The sequence below is a fragment of the Trichechus manatus genome, unplaced genomic scaffold (genome assembly GCF_000243295.1).
Source record: "Trichechus manatus latirostris isolate Lorelei unplaced genomic scaffold, TriManLat1.0 scaffold00073, whole genome shotgun sequence".
NCBI lineage: Eukaryota > Metazoa > Chordata > Mammalia > Sirenia > Trichechidae > Trichechus > Trichechus manatus.
Genome location: NW_004444009.1, coordinates 2,531,045 through 2,545,581, shown reverse-complemented (window position 1 = coordinate 2,545,581; position 14,537 = coordinate 2,531,045). Strand labels below are relative to the sequence as shown.

The 14,537-nt window shown below is 39.4% G+C and overlaps 1 protein-coding gene across 1 annotated transcript in view; it reads right to left on the bottom strand.

Annotated features, from left to right (window-relative positions):
* REG4 (regenerating family member 4) overlaps positions 1–14,537 on the bottom strand; it is an 84,941-nt gene that overhangs the window by 23,838 nt on the left and 46,566 nt on the right.

Below are 14,537 nucleotides of genomic sequence, written 5' to 3'. Positions count from 1 at the left end.
TGACTGAGTTTCTTTGCTTGTGCTATTCTTTGCACCTATGAATGATGGACAATGACTAACCCAGCTAAAGCATAGCACAAAAAAGTTTCAAGGGTACCTCAAAAATACTAGGAAAAAGCAGCAAAGATACACATGTATTTAAATGCCTCACCATCTACTAATTTAGAAATATGAACATAGTTTTATGTTAAGTAAAAAGAAAGCCTTTATGCCACTATCGCTACTACTGCTTCATTTATAAAGTGACTTTTGGTGATAGGCTTTATGTTAAGCAGTTTATACATACTATATTTTTATCCTAATAACTTAGGGAAAAGTGGAAATAGGCCAAGGTAGTCACCTGCCCAAGGTCTCACAGTAAGATGGAAAAGCTAGTTTTCAAATCTAATTCTATGCCTTCAAAATCCATATATCTGCCACTAAACCTCCCAACCTTAGATATAATAAATAGGGAAAAATAAGAAATTTCTAATTCAACAACAAAATAATTTGAGGGTTGGTATGCCTCGTCTCTCTTCCATCTCTCTCTCTCTCTCTCTCTCCTTTCTGTGTCTCTCTCTGTGTTTCTGTCTCTTTGTGTATCTCTCTGTTCAGCTCTTTCTCCCTATGCATTTCTGTGTCTTTATCTGATTCTATGTCTCTCTCTTGCTGTCTCTCTACTCTCTCGTGGCTCTTTCTCTGTCTCTTTCTGTTCGTCTCTGTACCTTTCTGTGTCTCTCTATGTCTGTGGCTATCTGTCTCTCTGCCTCTCATTCTTTTCTTCTCTTGCCTGCCCCCTCCTATTCTCCACATCTCTCCCACTCTTCCCCCTCCTCTCATCCTTAAGTGTTGCAGTTATGGCCATGTGCCCCCTGGTGGAGACACGTTAACTCCTGGAAATACAACTAACTGCTGCTCTGCTGAGGCTGCTTTTCTGGATTCTAAGACTATTAAGCATTTGCTATGTACCAGGCAATTTACATAGATTCTACTCATCCCCATAACAACCTGTGAATTAGGTACTGTCATTACCCCCATGTTCCAGATGAGGAAACAAAGGCAGAGAGGCTGTCGTTCCCAGGGTCCCACAGCTAATAAGTGGTAGAGACAGGGTTTGACCCCAGACAGTCTGACTTCAAATAGGTGCTCCTAGTCATCATAGGCATTATACTCAGATTATTTATTTTAAAGCCCATATGGGCCAAGAACACTCATTCAGGTGACCTTGTTTAATTACTAGAACTTCCTTGAGAAGTAGGGATGGAGATTCCCATTGTACAGAGAAGGAAACCTCCTTGGAGAGGTGAAGTGACCTGTTGAGGTCACCCAGGTGCTGAGTTAGGCAGGAGCTGGGAGAGGAGCCTGAAAACCCTGGCCCCTCCTCTCACAGTACAGAGCTTCTCATCTCCTCATCTCCGTTCATACAGCGTCAAGAGGTTCCAGCTCCTAGCATCTTGCCTGGACTACTCTAATAGTCTTTTTACTCTACGTTATTAGATGTGTGAGCTTGGGGGCATTATTTAACCTCTTAACTTTAGTTTTCTTGTCTGTACAACAGGACTAACAATACATACCTCCTTATAAAGTTGTTGGGAGAATTAATTGAGATAATGTATATACAGTGATTATCTCAGAGCCTAAACCAAAAACCAAACCCGTTGTCATTGAGTGGATTCTGATTCATAGTGGCCCTATAGGACAGAGTAAAACTGCCCTATAGGGTTTCCAAGGAGCAGTTAGTGGATTTCAACTGCTGACCGTTTGGTTAGCAGCTGAGCTCTTAACCACTGTGCCACCAGGGCTCCATTAAAGAGCCTAGTATGTACTAATTGCTCAATAAATAATTGAAAGGAGTTCTTGGGTAGAGCAAAAGGTTAAGTGCTTGACTACTAGCCAAAAGGCTGGTGGTTCGAACCAACTCAAAGGCACCTCGGAAGACAGGCCTGGCGATCTGTTTCTGAAAACCCTATGGAACAGTTCTACCCTGCACATGTGGGTTTGCCATGAGTCAAAATCGACTCGATGGCAACTAAAAACAATAGCTATTTAAAATAATCATTATTATCATTATAACCAGTGTAATGTTTTTAAAATATTACATAAATCATATTGCTCTATGTGTCTCCATCCACGGAATGCATGGCCTGCATTACTTGAAGTGAAGGGGAGCTACAGGCCAGGACAAAGAAATCATCGTTGCGGCAATAATAGTAATAACTGTGACCACCTGATTTTATTGAGAGAGAAAATTAATCTCTAAATTTTCCATACATGTCCCTTATCAAGTGTAAGATTAGACTTTTCCTGTGAGCCAAAGCACAAAGAACATATAAGATATGACATAAGAGAAGTTCCCACATGATAGTAGGAATAAGTATAGTCTTTCCATACCTGGGGGTGGGGAAGATTTTGGAAAGGGCAACAAAGGACAAGTGCTGAGTGTTCTAGCTCTACCTCCTCCAGGAGAGAGAGACCAGAGCAGTTTGGTGAAATTCCAGAATGGGGGTCTTGTTTCTCACTCCTCAGGATATAAAAACAAACAAACAAACAAAAAATCCAGTTGCTGTTGAGTCGATTCCAATTCATGGCAACCCCACATGTGTCAGAGTAGAACTGTGCTCCATAGGGTTGTCAATGGCTGATTTTTCAGAAGTAGATTGCCAGGCCTTTCTTTTGAGGTGCCACTGGGTGGACTCGAGCCTCCAACTTTTCAGTTAGCAGCCAAACGTGTTAACCGTTTGCACCACCCAAGGACCTTCAGAATATAGCTTGGGAAAATTTCAAGCCTCCTTAGGGAAGCCTGTGAGTCGGAATCGACTCGATGGCAATGTGTTTAGTTTGGTTTTGGTAGGGAAGCCTGAGGCTAGCACAGTACTAGAGTAGCAGGGGCCACCTGCTGGTTAGAAATGGCCATGGAAGGTGGCTCAGCAGGAAGGGCTCAAGGGCAGCCTCCCAGACTCTTACAATCTCCTGCCTGGTTCCGAGATCGTGGCTGAGTTCCTCAGGTCCCAAGTGGCCCTAGATGGTTGAGAGACCTGGTGGCTGGACATAGGCATGGTGTTGAGGACAGAGAGTCACAGAGTACAAGATCATGCCAAGGGCAGGCTATGGCAAGGACCACAGACTTCAGCTGCAGGGGCCCGTATGATGCTCAAAGAACCCTGCCTCTCTTTGTATTTCCTTCCAATCAATCCTCCTCTAGGCCAAGGATCTTTCTCTGGTAGGAGAAATGCTCAGTTATATTCAGCACTAGTCCGCTTTCAGGAAGCTCACTTCTCAACAGAAGTTCTGCTCAAAAATCATTTATTCACTCATTTTCCACTTGCAACACCCAAGAACGCCACACCGGACTGTGAAAGGCATCCAGGACTAAGAGCCAGAAGATCACGTAAGCTTGCTTTGTGACCTTGGGCAAATCCCTACCCATCTCTGAACCTCATTTTCCTATAAATAGGACAAAGGAGTCACACCAGATGACCCCACATTTCCTTCCATTTTAAATGTTCTATGATACTTATTCTCAGCTCACTTGTGCAGTTTTCTTCCTCTGCTTTCTGCATTGGTAGAGTCTAGGTTATTGCTTCCCACTTTGTTGACATGCAACTTTGTACTTGATGCTGGGTCTTTAAGTGTGTAAGAGCCATCTCTGCAACTGGAATGTAAGTCCCTTGCAAACTGGAATCTCTGATATGCTCAAATAGGAAAACAAAACACAAACATAGACATTCTAATATAGCTATCACTTACTGACTCTCAACTAGGTGTCAGATACTTTAAATACATTATCTCTACTCTTCATAATAAACTTGCAAAATAAATATTATACTCTACATTTAATTGATGATTTAACTATAGTTCGCATCCATGCAGGGTTGGGAGTTGTTTGATTCTGAAGCCCTTGCATTTTTAGCACATCACGTTGTCTTTCATCCTTATCTTTAACTCTCATTCCCTGCCAAAAAAAAAAAAACCTGCTGCGACTTATAGTGACCCTATAGGACAGAGTAGAACTGCCCCATAGGGTTTCCAAGGAGGGGCTGGTGGATTCGAACCGCTGACCTTTTGGTTAGCAGCCAAGCTCTTAACCACTAAGCCACCAGGGCTTAGTTGACATTAAGTTTTTATTATATTTTCCTCATCGTCAAATAATACATAAATTGCTAAAAAATCAAAGCAAAACTATAAAATAGGAAGTAAATGCCACCACCCAGAGATAAACAATTTGATGAATAGCCTGCAGAACTCTATCTTTCTCTCCATTTATAATTTTATATAAATAGAATCATAATGTTCTGTAACCTGGTTTAGTTTCTCAGCAATTGATAGAGTGTAAAAACCTCCTTGCACTGACATGATTTTTATGCAGGTTTCATTCTCTTTTTAGTATAAATTCGGGTTTTCAGGGTTACAGTCTCACAGAACATGCATGCTGTCATTTTGATAAAACAAAATCCAAACCCACTGTCCTCTAGTCGATTTCAAATCATAGCAACTGAAACATGAAATTCACATCAGCAAGTCTGGCCATCAACATCCCATAAGGATAAAATACTCACCCATGTTCTCTTCTACTTTCATCCATCTGAGCTTTATTTTAGTGGGTCCCAGTTTTTTTCCCTAAATAACTATCAAGATGAGCAATTCATTGACTTCTCACATGACCATACTTTGTGATCCAAAACTCAGAATACATGGTTTAACTATCAGATAATAGATTGTTTAAGAGGAATGGTAGAACATAATATTTTAAATGGAGATTGTTCTTAAAAACCTAATCTAGCATCCATATGAACACTTTGGTATGGTGATAACAGAGAAGGGGACAAAGGAGTGAGGATTGTGGATCTGTGACTCCCTTTTTTCTTAAATTGCTGCAGGAACTCTGCAGAATCTCTCTTCCAAAAGTGATGAGATGTTCTCAATGTCCTGAAACTCCTTTAAAAATGCAAAAAGTAAGAGCTTCTCTGCCAAGCTGACTGAGGGGGAAGGAAGGTGCAGCATCTTTTTGAATGATCTATAAATAAATCTTAGCAAAATGGCCCTCATTGAATTCCAGCATATCCTCTCATTTAATCCTCATAGCTAGGCTGCATTGCCAGCATCATTAACTTATCTTACAGAAGAAGACACTGAAGTTCATGGAGATTAAGTAATTATCCCCGAGTTTCACAGCTACTAGTTTACAGAACCATGATTTGTACCCAGCTTTGACACCAAAGTCGATACTCTTTAGAATAAAGGAAGAAAGAAAATAAGCAATTCAAATCAAACAAAACAGCAACAAAAAGCATGACCAACATAATTAGAGCTATACTTGTAGTTTTTGACCAAGCTAATAGCTGTCAGAGGAAAACAGATTTTAAGAGAAAGCCTTCTGCCCTCAACTGCAGGGAGGATTACCTGGTTGGCTCCCAAGGCTCTGGAGGACCCCTGTCTTCTTTAATCTTGAGTGGTCCAGGTCAAAGTTTCTGGGGCTCTTATATCTTCTTGTCTTAAGAATTATATGACCTTTGTTCTAATCATAGAGCAATAACGCTGTTTACAAATAATAATCCATCCATAAACGTCTTATCTACAGTCAAGAAAAGTGAACTGTATGAGAGATGGCTTGAGAATTTATGTAAGTTGTTTTAAACAGTCAGAAGATGCACCTCTCCCTATTCGCAAACAGAATACTTTATTTGCAACTCATGCTATCAAAACTGACAATATCCCATAATCTGTTATAAACCCATTTTATAACATATTATTTTCCTTCTCCTGTTGTTTCTCTTTTTTATTCCATTGTGTTGTTTATTTCCTTTATTTCTCCTTTCTTGCTATGAAGATGTCCCATGTCAATGCTGAAGAATCATTATGTTTCTATCTTTGCAGAAAAGATTTGCCATAAGGGCCAGATGTAGATTATTATCTACATTAAGGAGCACATACAGACTTTCCTTCCTAAACATCAACCCCCTCCCCAACCCAGCAAGCCCTCGGTTCCTAAAATATCTACTATTCCAGCTCCTCCTTTGGGTCAAGGCACTGAAATCTTGTTCTAACACAGGGCAATTACGTCAAAATAGCTTAAACTGATACAATAATTTACAATCAAGTATTTTCACTGAAATTATCAAATGAGAACCACACAAGAAACCTGATGTCAAGAGAGATTAGGAGACCTTCCCAGGTTCACGGTGGTGGAGCTTGATGTTGAACCCAGACCTTCTGATTCCAAAACTAGCTCTCTGTTTTCTGAATCACAGTCTTATTACAAAATATGATATTTGGAAAGAATAACAAGGTTTCCTTTTCTAGTGTCATTGGCAAAGAATTAAACTATGTTGCAGGTGCCAGAGACCATTCAGCCTCAAACTACAGAATTAGAATGATAAGACTGGAAAGGATCATGGTGATTATCAAGTCTTACCTATTTGCTCTACTGGTAAGGAGCCTGAGGCCCAGAGAAGTACCGTGACTGGTTCAATTCAAAGTTAGTTAGGTATGAAACTGACAGCAGAAGCCAGGTGACCCTACTCCCAGCCCAGTTTTCTTTCTACAGTCCTATTGTCTTTGTCTTTGGATTTTTCCATCCAGTGTACAAATTCTTAGTAGGATACGAGAAAGTAATGTTTCCATGTTTACAAAGTATATTTTAGAGAACATTTGCCATTTTAATGATGCTCTAATGATGATGTTACTCTTTGGGAAAGAGCATCAGTTTGGCTTCCACTGGGTCTTGGATCAGGTCCCAATTCTATCGCCCACTAACTGTATATGTAATCTTGAGCATGCTACTGAACCTCTTTGAGCCTCAGTTTATTAATCTATATGTCGCAGGATGATATTAGCTACTGAGTTTTATTTTCTGCACTACCTGTCGACACAAATGCCTTCCCCTTTAGGCAGCTGGGTGGAAATCATTATTGCTTCATGTAGCAAGAGAGAACAGAGACATTAACTCCAAGCCTTTTAAGTTCAAAAACCCTGGTCTAGACGTTAAAGAAAAAAGTTACGGCAAAACATATGATTAGGTAGATCCTGTTTCCCCCCAAAACCTTCTGCCTGCCATCTCCATGCTATTATATAAATATTTTAAGAATTGAGATGAGAGAGTAGAGAGTAGGAGAATAGGCAAGAGAGTTGGATGTTGGGGGAACTTTAAGCCCACAGAATCTCCCCGTTGGCCAGCTCCAAAGGAGGGCATTGGTAGAAACTGCATAAAAGTTTGCGATGTAAGAATATAGTGGACTAGAGAAATACTTGTATCCTCTGATTGAAAAGACCCACTGAATACTGAGTAGGATTAGTAAAAAAAAAAAAACAAAAAACCTACATGTAGGCACATCATATGGGAAATTTAGAAGGGACGAACTCTAAAAGCCACAGCTCAACAATGATTACTTACAAAAGGAACAACATACAGAATGGCACCAAACCAGAGGAATAAAAATGGAAGTCAGGCAAGTGTAGAATACTATCTTTAAAGGGCTAAGGGAAAATAACTCTCAGTTTCAACAGTCACATATGGTTTGTGGCTACCATACTGGACAGCACAGACCAAGGAGATGTAAGTGGATTTCTTGTGGAAACAGGTTAAAGTGGAACAAGACAGAAATTGTTGCTGCACGCAGAGAAGTTTGGAGACACAGAGAAACTTGTAGAAGTAAGTTCTGAGAACTTGAAGGCATTATGGGGACTTTGGGATGGCACCTGTAGAACTTGGATTTGAGGCAAATTTATGTAAATCTAGCAGGAGTCTCTCAACTGACATTTAGGTTACACTTGAGTGAGAAATCTTTCTAATTCTCCATGATGTCCTAGACTGAGTTCTTTCATCATATCTGCAGCCTGTTTTTCTGACTTCACTTTTCCTGGTTGAAGCTTGGAATGAATTTCAGTTATCTGTTTAGCTTCCTCTTCAAATGACTGATTAATTGAATTTTAAGTCAAATGATAGAACTTTTCATTGCTTCTTTACTTGAGGTCAGGTATAAACTGTCTCTAGCTTTGGCATAACATCAACTCAGTTAGTACTGCTTTTAACTGATAAACAGTTTCTACTCTACTGTTGGTCTCCACTTGGAAGTGTTTTGAAAAGTCAATTATTATTACTATTATTTTACATCTAACGATTTCAATACTAAGGAGCCTTGGTAGCACAATGGTAAAGTGCTCAGTTGCCAAACAAAAGGTTAGTGGTTCAAACCCACCCAGTGGTTCCCTGGGAGAAAGACCTGGTGATCTGCTTCCATAAAGATTACAGCCTAGAAAGCCTGATGGGACAGTTCTACTCTGTCACATAGGGTAGCTATGAGACAGAATTGACTCAATGGAACCTAACTACAACAGCATTTCAATTCCATTAGATTGTCATAAAAGAAGAATCTAGTCCAATCAGGCGCATTAGACTTAATGTTCTAATACTAGTGAAAGAGTAGAGAGACCAAGGAAAGTTGCATTTTAGGAGATATGAAAAATGATGTCTCGCAGGGGGATCTGAGAAAGATCTAAAGTGACCATGTAATGAGGAGGTGGATCTTGACATTTTCTCCAATTCTAAATCCTAAGATTTAGTGTAAACTACTTACTATTTTGAAATGAAATGAAAAAAAAAAAAAAATTCAAGATCTATCCCGAAGTACAGCACTGTCAGTAATAGGATAATAGCCATATGCCTACAAGGAAGACCAGTTAATACAACTACTATTCAAATTTACGCACCAACCACTAAGGCCAAAGATGCAGACACTGAAGATTTTTACCAACTTCTGCAGTCTGAAATTGATTGAACATGTAATCAGGATGTATTGATAATTACTGGTGATTGGAATGTGAAAGTTGGAAGCAAATAAGAAGGATTGGTAGTTGGAAAATATGGCCTTGGTGATAGAAACAACACCAGAGATCGCATGATAGAATTTTGCAAGACCAATAACTTCTTCATTAGAAATAACTTTTTTCAACAACATAAACGGTGACTATACACATGGATCTTGCCAGATGGAATACACAGGAATCAAATCGACTACATCTGTGGAAAGAGGTGATGGAAAAACTGAACATCATCAGTTAGAACAAGGCCAGGGGCTGGCTGCAGAACAGACCATCAGTTGCTCATATGCAAGTTCAAGTTGAAGCTGAAGAAAATTAGAACAAGTCCACAAGAGCCAAAGTACAAACTTGAGTATATCCCACCTGAATTTAGAGACCATCTCAAGAATAGATTTGATGCATTGAACACTAATGACTGAAGACCAGACAAGTTGTGGAATGACATCAAGGACATAATACATGAAGAAAGCAAGAGGACATTAAAAACATAAGAAAGAAAGAAAAGATCAAAATGGATGTCAGAAGAGACTCTGAAACTTGCTCTTGAACACGAGTAGCTAAAGCAAATGGAAGAAATGATGAAGTAAAAGAGCTGAACAGAAGATTTCAAAGGGCAGCTTTAGAAGACAAAGTAAAGTATTATAATGACGTGCAAATACCTGGAGTTAGAAAACCGAAAGGGAAGAACACACTGGACATTTCTCAAGCTGAAAGAACTGAAGAAAAAATTCAAGCCTTGAGTTGCAATAGTGAAGGATTCTGTGGGGAAAATATTAAAGGACACAGGAAGCATCAAAAGAAGATGGAAAGAATACACAGAGTCATTATGCTAAAAAGAAATGGTCAATGTTCAACCATTTCAGGAGGTAGCATATGATCAGGAACCGATGGTACTGAAAGAAGAGGTCCAAGTGGCACTGAAGGCACTGGCAAAAAACAAGGCTCTAGGAATTGACGGAATACCAATTCAGATGTTTCAACAAATGGATGCAGTGCTGAAAGTTCTCATTTATTTATGCCAAAAAATTTGGAAGACAGCTACCTGGCCAATCGACTAGAAGAGAACCATATTTATGCCTATTCCAAAGAAAGGTGATCCAACAGAATGCAGAAATTAATGGATAATATCATTAATATCACACACAAGTAAAATTTTGCTGAAGATCATTTAAAAGCAGCTGCAGCAGTACATCAACAAGAAGCTGCCAGAAATTCAAGCTGGATTCGGAAGAGCCTGTGGAAACCAGGGTTATCATTGCTGATGTCAGATAGATCCTGGCTGAAAGAAGAGAATACCACAAAGATGTTTACTTGTGTTCTATTCACTATGCAAGGGCATTGGACTGTGTGGATCATAGGAAATCATGGACAACATTTCAAAGAATGGGAATTCCAGAACACTTAATTGTGCTCATGTGGAATCTGTACCTAGATCAAGAGGCAGTCTTTCGAACAGAACAACGGGATAGTGTGTGGTTTAAAGTCAAGAAAGGTTTGCGTCAGGGTTGTATCATTTCACCATACTTATTCAATCTGTATGCTGAGCTGATAAGCCAAGAAGCTGGACTATATGAAGAAGAACAGGGCACCAGATTGGAGGAAGACTCATTAACAACCTGTGTTATGCAGATGACACAACTTTGCTTGCTGAAAGTGAAAAGGACTTGAAGCACTTACTGATGAAGATCAAAGACCACAGCCTTCAGTATGGATTACGCTTCAACATAAAGAAAACAAAAATCCTCACAACTGCACCAATAAGCAACATCATGATAAATGGAGAAAAGATTGAAGTTGTCAAGAATTTCGTTTTACTTGGATCCACAATCAACACCCATGGAAGCAGCAGTCAAGAAATCAAAAGATGCATTGCATTGGGCAAATCTGCTGCAAAAGACATCTTTAAAGTGTTGAAAAGCAAAGATGTCATCTTGAAAACTAAGGTGCACCTGACCCAAGCCACGGTGTTTTCAATCGCCTCACGTACATGTGAAAGCTGGATGATGAGTAAGGAAGACTGAAGAATTGATGCCTTTGAATTGTGGTGTTGATGAAGAATATTGAATATATCATGGCCTGCCAGAAGAACGAACAAATCTGTCTTGGAAGAAGTACAACCAGAATGCTCCTTAGAAGCACGGATGGCAAGACTACATCTCACATAGTTTGGACATGTTATCAGGAGGGATCAGTCCCTGGAGAAGGACATCATGCTAGGTAAAGTAGAGGGTCAGCAAAAAAGAGAAAGACCCTGAATGAGATGAATTGACACAGTGGCTGCAACAAAGGGCTCAAGCATAACAACGATTGTGAGAATGGCCCAGGACTGGGTAGTGTTTCATTCTGTTGTATACAGGGTACCTATGAGTCAGAACTGACTCAGTGGCACCTAAGAAAAACTAACAACATTATTTTAACAAATTATTGAGAGTACCCCATAAGGTGCAAATATTTATGGCTTTGGACTTTGTCACTTCATATTTGGCAGAGTTATGAATACTGATGCAAGCAAACCCTGTAATATCTTGTGATACTGAAGCAAATCCTGTCAGTGCGAGAGAGGAAATGAGTCACTGTGGAGTGTTTGCTAACTTTTACAACCAATCTGGAGACTCTCTGGTCTTCAGGACAATAGGATTCGTTCCCACTTGCTCAACCCCAATGTGAGACCAGGTGAAAAAGAGCCATACCTCCTTTCCCACCATTTCCTGGACAATCTATTATCTATATTTCTGGAAGCTCTACCAGCTAGAAAGCCATCAACTAATTTGCTCAAGAGGTACAATGGAAGTTCTACCACAGAGTTTTGATTAAAAAGTCTATGAATGACTAACTCTCTTTGTCCTTCAAGACTTTTAACTCTGGCTGCATGTCTTCCATGATCCCTGCCTTATGCTAACCCCCTCCTCTGAAATAACAATTTCCACATTTTACAGAAATTATTTGCTTCTCAGTCTGTTTTCTTCAACAGAGTGTCACTTCTAAGAACAGGTATGTGACTTTTTATCTTTATCTGCTTGTCTGGGATTTAGGTAGTGCTCAAAATGTTCGTTGGTTTGTATTAATGGACCAGACTCAATATATTGAAATGCTCAGAAAAGTGCTTGATGCATAGAAGACACACAATACATGTTAGCTTCTATTTTTTAATATTTTATTCTAAAGATTTTCACTGACTAGTTTGCATTTATTATCTTAATAACTTATTTATACTTTGAAGATGTATAAAAACAAAAAAAGCCAACCCACTGCTGTCCAGTCGATTCCTACTCATAGGGACCCTATAGGACAGAGTAGAACTGCCCTCATAGAGTTTCCAAGGAGTGACTGGTGGATTCAAACTGCCAATGTATAGGTAGGGGTATAAAAAGTTTGTTATCATAATATCAGGCACTAAAATTCATTCACTTTGAGGGAAGGATTGTCTTTGGTAAGGAAAATACCTTGATAAACAACTCAGGGTCAAAAGTGAGACCCTAAGAATATGGATTATCAGGATGGAAGGAGTAAAACATATACCTGAATTGTTTGATCAATAAACATAAAATTTGGTGGAGAGGAGCAGAACAGAGAGGTGGGGAGAGGGAGAGAGAGGAGAAGGGGTGGTGAAGCATTGTGGTATGCACAAAGGACTCTAAAAAATAGCTTTGTCAAATACTAAACCAATTTACTTTTACTATTATGTAAACTAGGAACCTGGGTGGAGCAATGGTTAAGCACTCAGCTGCTAACCAGTAGGTTAACTATTTGAATCCACCTAGTAGCTCCACAGGAGAAAGACCTGGTAAAGATTGTAGCCTAGGAAAGCCTATGGGGCCATTCTACTCTGTCAAATGGAGTCACTATCAGTAAAAAATCAACTCAATGGCACCTAAAAACAACAACAATTATGGAAATTGCTCTACATTTCCCTAAGAGCTCTATAAATTCTGCCATATTCACAGAGGTCTTATGAGAGAGTGGAGTTTTTTGTGCTTTTATTTTATTTTTATAGTATTTCACAGAGTAACGTTGATTGAATGTTATAGCATTATATGTAGATTATGATCCCATTCTTGTAAAAGAAACAAGCTGTATAGGTGTTTGTGTGTGTATATATGTGTACAGAAACGTAGTGCAAATCACATTTACCCGTGGTTACTTCTGGAGAATGGGGTGGGAGCTACAAAAGGGGAGAAATTTCACCTTTCATATAATTAGGTGTTGTTTGAAAATGGTCAATAGCATGTTTTACTTTCGTAATTAACCAGCTAAACAAATAAATGAAATAATCCCTTTCTTTCTTACCTCACAGTGGTGCTGGAAAGACCAACTGGGAAAATCTATGTGAAAGCCATTTTGAAATTGTAAAATGCTTTGTAAATGCTGAAGGCCCATTAGGAATTATGCCTCATGACTTTGGTTCCATGTTTCCTTATCATTAAAATGAGAGAGTTGCACTAGATGGTCTCATAAGTGCCTGCCAGGTCCCGATTTTTTGCTGTATGTCGCTGTTCCCTGGTTTTGGATCACCAAGCTCTCAGAATCTCACCCTCCTCCCTCGTGGGTTTCGGCAACATGTTGTCAGCAGTCCCCTCTTTCGATTGCGTTGGGTGTCTGGAGTAACTGGGGTTGATTTGGTCTGTGTGCAAGACGGCCCGCTCTTTAGCTCTAAATAGAGAGAGCTAGATAGCTGCCATCAAGCCAACTCTGACTCATGGTGACCTTATGTACAACAGAACCAAACATTGCCTGGTCCTGTGTCGTCCTCATGATTGCTGGCACATTTGGTCCATTGTTTCAGCTATTGTGCCGATGCATCTCACCAAGGGTCTCCCTTGCCCCCACTGGCCCTCTATTTCACTGAATATGATGTCCTCCTCCAGTGATTGATCCCTTCTGATGAAGTGCGCAAAGCAAGCAAGTTGGACAATGTTCTGTTGTGAGCCATTAGATTTTCATTAACTAATTTTCAGTGAAAATTAGTCTGTCTTAGTCTGGAAGCTCTACTGAAACCTGTACACCATGGGTGACCCTGTTGGTATTTGAAATACCAGGGGCATAGCTTCCAGCATCACAGCAACACACAAGCCACCGCAGTACAACAAACTGATAGATGAGTGGTGGAGTACTGAATACACAGGATGGCTTTCCTTTTTGCTAACCTCACATGAGGCTTGATTAGAAGTCGGCAAATATCTTTAATGACTAATATTACTTGAGAACTTGCCAGTGCCTGCTGTTTCTTAGAGAAAGCTATTTAACCAAAGGACTAAAGCCTGTGATTCTTGGTCACTTTCATTCTCTAATTTTTCTGTGGATTCTGATGGCTTTAAAACTTCTTCTTTCTTCCTGCCCTCCATCCCTTTCCTTCCTTCCTGTTCCTCTTGCCTTTAAGTAATTTTGTTTCTACTGTATATATCAGCATGTTTCTAATCTATTGGATCTTGCTATATCACATCTTCGAAATAACTGGGTAAAAATGTGATTTCCCTTATTGCCTTGTTTAATTATTTTTGTTCTATATTTTAAAAAGATTTTTATGATGCTATTTTTTTTTAGGCTTAATTTACATGGAATAAAATGCACTCAAGAAGTAAGCTTGGTGAATTATTATTATTATTTTTTTAAATATTTTATTGTACTTCAGGTGAAGGCTTACAGAACAGATAGTTTCTCTTGTAACAGTAACACACATGCTGTTTTATGACATTGGTTAACAACCCCACAACATTTTAACCCTCTAAATTCTCAACTTTTTT